At 38.3% G+C, this 7,311-nt stretch overlaps 1 pseudogene; it reads left to right on the top strand.

Annotated features, from left to right (window-relative positions):
- The first annotated feature begins 387 nt into the window (after positions 1 to 387).
- LOC131875546 (U6 spliceosomal RNA) lies at positions 388 to 484 on the top strand (annotated as a pseudogene).
- Positions 485 to 7,311: the final 6,827 nt, after the last annotated feature.

The raw sequence follows: 7,311 nt of genomic DNA, 5'->3' as shown, positions 1-7,311 counted from the left end.
TAGTGCATTTTATGTATGTTTACAATACCTTCCTGCTTATTATTCAAGCCCTTGTGCTATAGAGTATGTTCTGCTGCTAACCCTGCACACTGAATTATATGGCTTAAGGTTATTCTAAAGGAGTTATATCTCGCTAGTTAGAATGATCTGCGTCTATCCACGCATTCAATGGGGGGTTCGGATGGCGTTTGCCTCATACCCCCGTGTTGTGCTAGAAAACCAACCGTATGATGAAGCAGCCATCCTGGTACATTTTGATTTGAAGTTAGGATATACATCATCAATATTAACTATTGCATGACTCTATATTCCTTCATCTTGTTAAAGTTGGTATTTTTTTTGTTTACCTCTTTATTGTCTTACTTTTAGAAGTTGCAGAAAAGCCAGGCTAGGATACATCCAATAGAATTGGAACCAAGTAGAGAAGATTAGCATGTCTCCTGTGCAAGATGACGCAATAAAGTGAGAAACGCTCCAAGTAGTGACAGGTTAATTAAATGAGTTGGCTATAACGATAGGTTCATTTAGGGTTTTACACTATTATTTTACTAGTAAACTTGACGAAGACTGCAATCCATTTATCATAGGGAAGGAAATAACACGAAGCATTTGAAGATTTGACAACCAAGTCGGTCAATGCTCTGATATTAGGTTGTTTGATGTTTGATCAAGAGGTTCAGATACGCATGGATTGGCCATGCATGTTGTTGGGTTTACTTAGCACAAAAAGTCTGCATAAGTTGGATTGCCCACTGTATTGCTGAAGTGAATGATAACAAATGAGAGAACAAGGTGTCGTGTTGATACATTGCAAAGCTCTTGCTATGTACCTGGAGGCTGGGATAGACAAGCACATCAAGACATTTGTAATGCCCCTTTCTAGAACGTTGCTCATGTTTGCATTTAAAATAATGTTTCTAAGTTGCCAATTCGAATATGGGTGCAGGTAGAGGATACGGGAATGCCGGTACAACAATATATATATGGTACAACAATATATATATGGTACAACAATATATATATGGTACAACAATATATATATATATATATGTATGTATATATGTATGCGTATATACATATATACGTACAAACATACATATATATGTACATATATATACATATATTTGTACACACACACATAATGTCCCCAATGGGATCTGCCCCAAAATTCTGTAATCAAATTTTTGATTTCTGCCCTAGATTTCCGCACTTTAAATTTCTGTTCAAAACCCTAATTTCTGATTTTATTTTCTGCCCTTAAACAAATAATTACAGCAAACATGAACATGCCCAAAAATGACAAATAATGATGGCAAGTGATACAAGTTGATACACAATGTAGGGCAACCGATTTGAAACAACAAATCTGATTTCCAGAATTAAACCCTGCTGCTACAAACTGAAAATTCTAATCTGATTTTTACAACAGATTCTAGGGCACGACCTGCCAAATAATGCCCAGAATTTCTGCACTATAAATCAGACTTATAAAGAATGGTTTTGCATACCAAGTACATGCAAATGAGAAGGCAAATGATAAACCCTAGCTGGGTGAAGTCTCCAAGAGATGCGCCTAGGGTTTGCTGCTCCAAACCGCCTCCAAAACAAGTGAAAATGCCCTCAAAGATGTGCACTCCAAATCTGCCCAAGTGTGGCGCTTGAGTAGGGTGAAATCCTAATGCAACAAACTCCACAATGCCACCCACAGTGCTTCTCCAAAATAGATCTTCAAATTTGAATATGCATTGTAGTTCTTCTCCTCCAAATGACACCAATGAAGTATGATTAGGTCTCTGTGATGAAACCTCCACAAGGATGGGCTAGGGTTTCGTCCAACTCACCACATTCTTAAGGGTTTCCATTCTTGGAATGAAGGCTAGCAATATTGCAGCCAACTTAGATAAAACTCTGAGAAAAATGATATCTCAATATTACCAAACATCTTTTATTTATAGCCCTCCACTAAGTGCCAAGAAAATAAAATAATTTTATTTTATTTTGAAATGTTCTTCAAAAAGTAGGTCGGCTAGGAAGACTGAGTCAGCCAGGTTTTATTTAATATTTTATTACTTTATATAATTAAAATAGCTGGCAAAGAGTCTGGCCTACCGAGCCTTAATTGGGGACATTACAGTCCTCCTGTCCCGAGGATTGCTTGCCCTCAAGCAATCTGCATCTGCATGCCAAAATCAAATACCAGGATCCCATATCAATCTCATAATCACTGCATGCCAAATTTCAAATACCAGGATCCCTGAAGCACGACCACCGGTACCAAGTCTTCCGCTGCTCCACTTTAGTACAATCATCACCACACCAAGAGTTGTGAAACAACTCATCATGATCTTTGTGAAGTAGTGTAAAAATTATGCCATTCCCTATGATGGTGCAAAAGATACCTCCAATGTCATATGATGATAGGATCTCATCATGGTGCCAACCTCCAACTCTGAAGTAGTCATCCCAACCTCTCCAATCCACCCAAACAGCTGCTGTCCTTAAAATATACCCTGAAAACTCCATGATCAGCAAGGTAGGACAGCCATCTATCAACACTGTATGAGGTGAAAACCAATGGATTAGGGCTGGAATACTTCTGCCCTCATGCTCATCTCCCTACCATAAACCATACTCCATCTGAAACTCCAGCATATGCCACTCAAAATCAAGTACCTTCATGACATCATCTTCATACCTTGGATCACAGACCAACTGCAACTCCACACTTCCATGTACATACCAATCACCATGAAATGCCTCCATGACATGTGTCACAAGTTCTGAAATTGGGCCACCCTCATACTTTACCAAGGAATCTTCATTATGACGGTTTGTGTCTCAACACAAGTAGACACCTTGAACTCCTCAAGGATGGCTAAATGTCCAACCAAATCTGAATCACAGATGTCCTCATCTTCGCATGCATGCATACACTGTTAGCAGGTCCACCAAGTGTGTGCTCAACTATTTCATCCATAACCATGACTTGAGCCTTCAGTGGGCTCTCCAAAAGAGGTGACTCATGATTCCCATGATGCAAACTATGTGTACAAACAAAAATTCCTGACTGATACCTTTCCTCATGTCCATGCAAGTCTGAGTGCTCCTTGTGCTTGACCAGCATAAGAGGCTCTTCCCTCAAATCTTGAGTGTCAACAATAGAAGACTTCACACCACTATCATCTTCATGTGTTATGGCTACCATAGATGACTGAATGTCTGCTGTGAATGTTGAAGAATGTGCCAAGCTCAACTTCCCAACAAAGCTCATCAACCTGAATTTCTGGTTTCTGAAGGGTCATTTGAGTGCTCTTCAGGTAATTCATAGTGACCTTAAGCTCATAGTTAAGCTTATCAACTTCATCTTCTTTCTCTCTTAGTGCATCAAAGTATATCTCATCAAGATTGAGAAGATGATCTCTGTCTGAAAGTAGGTGTAAGTAATTTGATTTCATTACCACCAAGGCTTCCTGTAATGCCCCTTATTTATAAATGCCCTATTTTATGCCCTAAAATCACAACTCCCAAGTAAATCAAAAAAGGGAATAGAGGAACATTAACTTAATCATATGATACACCTAATTTATTGATGGAATTCAACCGTAGGGAAGCTAGGATAAGGTGACTTGATAGGGTGTCTTAGAGATCCTCTACCCTAGGCCCAAGAGCGGATATACCTTCCCTCTTGGCCTCATGTGGCCCGTGCCATCCATATGAGGTGGTCTACCTAGCGAGGTGTCCTATACCCGTTCCCCCTCATCTTGCCATCCATTTCCCACTTCCTATGATTGAATTCCTTGGTGAGTTAATTCACCATGATAGAGGGATGAGGCGTATTCACAATAGGGTGCCCTTGAAGCCCATCTCTTCTAAGCCCAAAGGCAGTACCCTTTGTACCCCCTTGGCCTCATGGGACCTTTTGGTCACCACCATGAGGTGGCGTACCTAGAAGAGTACCCCATCACCTTACCTCTCTTGTAATCCCTCATTTCCTCTACCATGGCTGACTTTAATAATCATTCAGAACATATAAAGAATTCCAGTGTTATGCATGTATTCTACATATAATAAACAGACATAAACGACAACATATCATGAAACAGTATTGAGCAGATACAATTATATTTACTATGCTATGTTAAGCAGCCTAAACAGCAATGCATCATTAATGACAGTGTGCAGGTCTAAATATACAATATTCACTATGCCATATATAGAGAACTCATACCACACTACAGTATTAAATTGAACTGCTGTATATTTCGATTCCTTATGAATGCCGAGATCTTCTCTTATTCAATGATCGATCGATTGATTGAATGAATGAATTCCTTGATTGAATGGATGAATTCCTTTGATTTGATGATTTGAAGTATTGATGAGTGATGATTAAGTGATTGTTGATTTGACAGAATGATTTGTTGATTGATTGTTTGCTTGATTTGAATGATGATTGATAAGTGATCCTTGAATGATTTGAATGATCTCTTTTATACTTCATTGGTGAAAGGGTGGCCACCTTTCATAAGACTTGAGTCACCACCCTTAATTAGAATTGAGTCACCACTCTTCATTGCTACCTTTGAGAATAATAAATTATTCTCCAAATTGATCTCCTTCCATCTCTTCCTCAAATGAACCTTCTTCCCTTTATATCTTGCCATGTGAGGGAGAGGTCATATCTCTTCATCATGCCTACCCTTTGGCGAGAGAAACAACCTTCCACAATTTCTACCCTTTGAAATAGTACAACCCTTCATAATTTTTAACCTGTGAAAAAGACACAACCTTTCTACTTCCCATTCCTTTCTTCTTCCATCAATCCTTTCTTGGTTCACATGCTTCCATTCATTTCTTCCCTCCTTTTTTCTTTTCAAATGATATCCTCTCCCTTTTATACCTCATGTTTGAGAGAGTCATAAATCTTCATTCCATGCCTTTTGACCTTTCTTAACTTAATTACATTTTAACTATGTTATATTATATTTTTTAGTATTTTATGTTTTAATTTATTATTATTATTATTTATTAAACCCTTTTTTAAAAAGGGGGCATTACAGTCCACCCTGCCCAAGACTGCTTGTCCTCAAGCAATGATCATGGAGTGTTCAAGATGATTTCCCAAATGAAATGGCTTTGGAAACACACATGGAATTAACTTGCTGAAAACACATCAAACATGATGCGAAGCATGTTCAAGACATATGACATACATTAGGAAGGCACACACACATGAAGTAATCATGCTAAAAACATTACAGACATGGGGCAAATGCATAAATACAAAGCATATATAAAACACACATAGAGTAAACATGCTAAAAACACATTAGGCAGGAAGCAAACACTTAAAGCTTGAAGTATACATGTGAATGCACATAAGGCATGAATACATGTAAAGCATAAAGCATGAAGTATACACATGAATGCACAGGCATGGATCACATACAAATACACGTAAGATGTAAAACATGAAGTATACACATGAATACATGTAACACATGAAGGCATGAAGCATACATAATTTCACATAAGGCATGAAGCAATATACATAAATGCACACAAGGCGTGAAGCATACATGTAAGCCATGAAATATACATGTAAGGCATGAAGTAGTACACATAAATACCAATAAGGCATGAAGTGTACACGCTAAACATGAAGTATAAATACACGTAGGGCATGAAGCCATATAAATACACACCAAGCATGAAGCATAATTTGAAGGCACACCATATATAAGTGTAATGTTGGCCTACTTGATTTTTTTTTTTGATTAAGTTTATAGATCACTTTCCTAGACCTTCAAATCTCTTTAAATAGAATGCATCTTGTTGTTTTAGCTTTACCCTGTAGGCTGCCAGGTGTTAATTTTAGGACTAGACTGATAAATTAGGATCACACAGATGACAGCAATGACATAAAATCAAAATAATGAACACTAGGAACGCCAAACTACGCTGGGAAAACCTTCCTCTTGGAGGTGAAAAACCCAGCTATAAATCTCAGATCTTGTTATGCAATAATTAGTTAGTATCTTTACAATGAGCTTCAACACTTGAAGCAATCAGCAAGCTATGCACAGTAGTATAATGTCTTCAACCTAGGGCAAATATACAAAGATGAACTTATCTGCAATATATATGATATTCGCTGTCACAAGAAGGGCTGCAGACTCTGAGATGAAGTTCGCTCTACCTTCAATGATATATTGTGGCCTTAGGATGATGTTCGCTGCCTGTAAGAACAGTTCGCAGTCACAAAAGTATGATTCGCTGCCTTCAGGATCAGTTCGCTGCCTTAGGATGATGTTTGCTGCCTGTAATAACAGTTCGCAGTCCCAAAAGTATGATTCGCTGCCTTCAAGATCAGTTCGCTGACTTAGGATGATTCGCTGTCTTCCAAAAGATAGTTCGCTGATCACTGCTGCTGATTATAGAATATATTCGCTATGTGTATATTGTTCGCTGAATTGTATGTTGATACAATGATTCACACTTTGTATATATATGAGACTTAGCCTCCCAATTCATCATAGGTCGGCTTACAACAAGGAGCAATATAATGCTTTAGATTAGGCGCCCAATATAGGGTCAGCCCTACACGCTACAAGTTACCTCAATACAAGTTACATTCAATATAGGACTTGACCTATCCACAAGTTACATTATAGGTCACGCCCAATTTTCATATTTGCAAGTTACATACACCGCCCAAATAGGGCCAGACCTAAACAAGAATTTATGTAACAAAATATGATAGCAAACATGGCTAAGGTTGACAGGGCCATACACATTCTAAGTGTGCTAGGTCAGCCCTAGAAGGGATCCAACCTAGCTACAAATATCAACATCCTTAATGGTTACAAGTTACAAAATGCGTTTGGGTCCAGCCCAATACAAGTAATACTTTTATTTGATCCGAACTAGCTATTATTTCAACACCAGGATCAATGCTCTGATACCATTTGTAATGTCCCTTATTTATAAATGCCCTTGTTTTTGACCTAAAATCACAATTTCCAAGTAAAACAAGAAAGGGAACAGAGGAACATTAACTTAATCATATGATATACATAATTTATTGATGGAATTCAACTGTAGGGAAGCTAGGATAAGGCGACTTAATAGGGTGTCTTAGAGATCCTCTACCCCAGGCCCAAGAGGGGATATACCATCCCTCTTGGCCTCACTTGGCCTGTGCCATCCATATGAGGTGGTCTACCTAGTGAGGAGTCCTATACTCGTTCCCCCTCATCTTTCCATCCATTTCCTACTTCCTATGATTGGATTCTGTTATATCCCCATATA

This window comes from Cryptomeria japonica, chromosome 4 (genome assembly GCF_030272615.1).
Source record: "Cryptomeria japonica chromosome 4, Sugi_1.0, whole genome shotgun sequence".
NCBI classification, from domain to species: Eukaryota; Viridiplantae; Streptophyta; class Pinopsida; order Cupressales; family Cupressaceae; genus Cryptomeria; species Cryptomeria japonica.
This window is presented reverse-complemented; position numbering and strand designations above follow the sequence as displayed.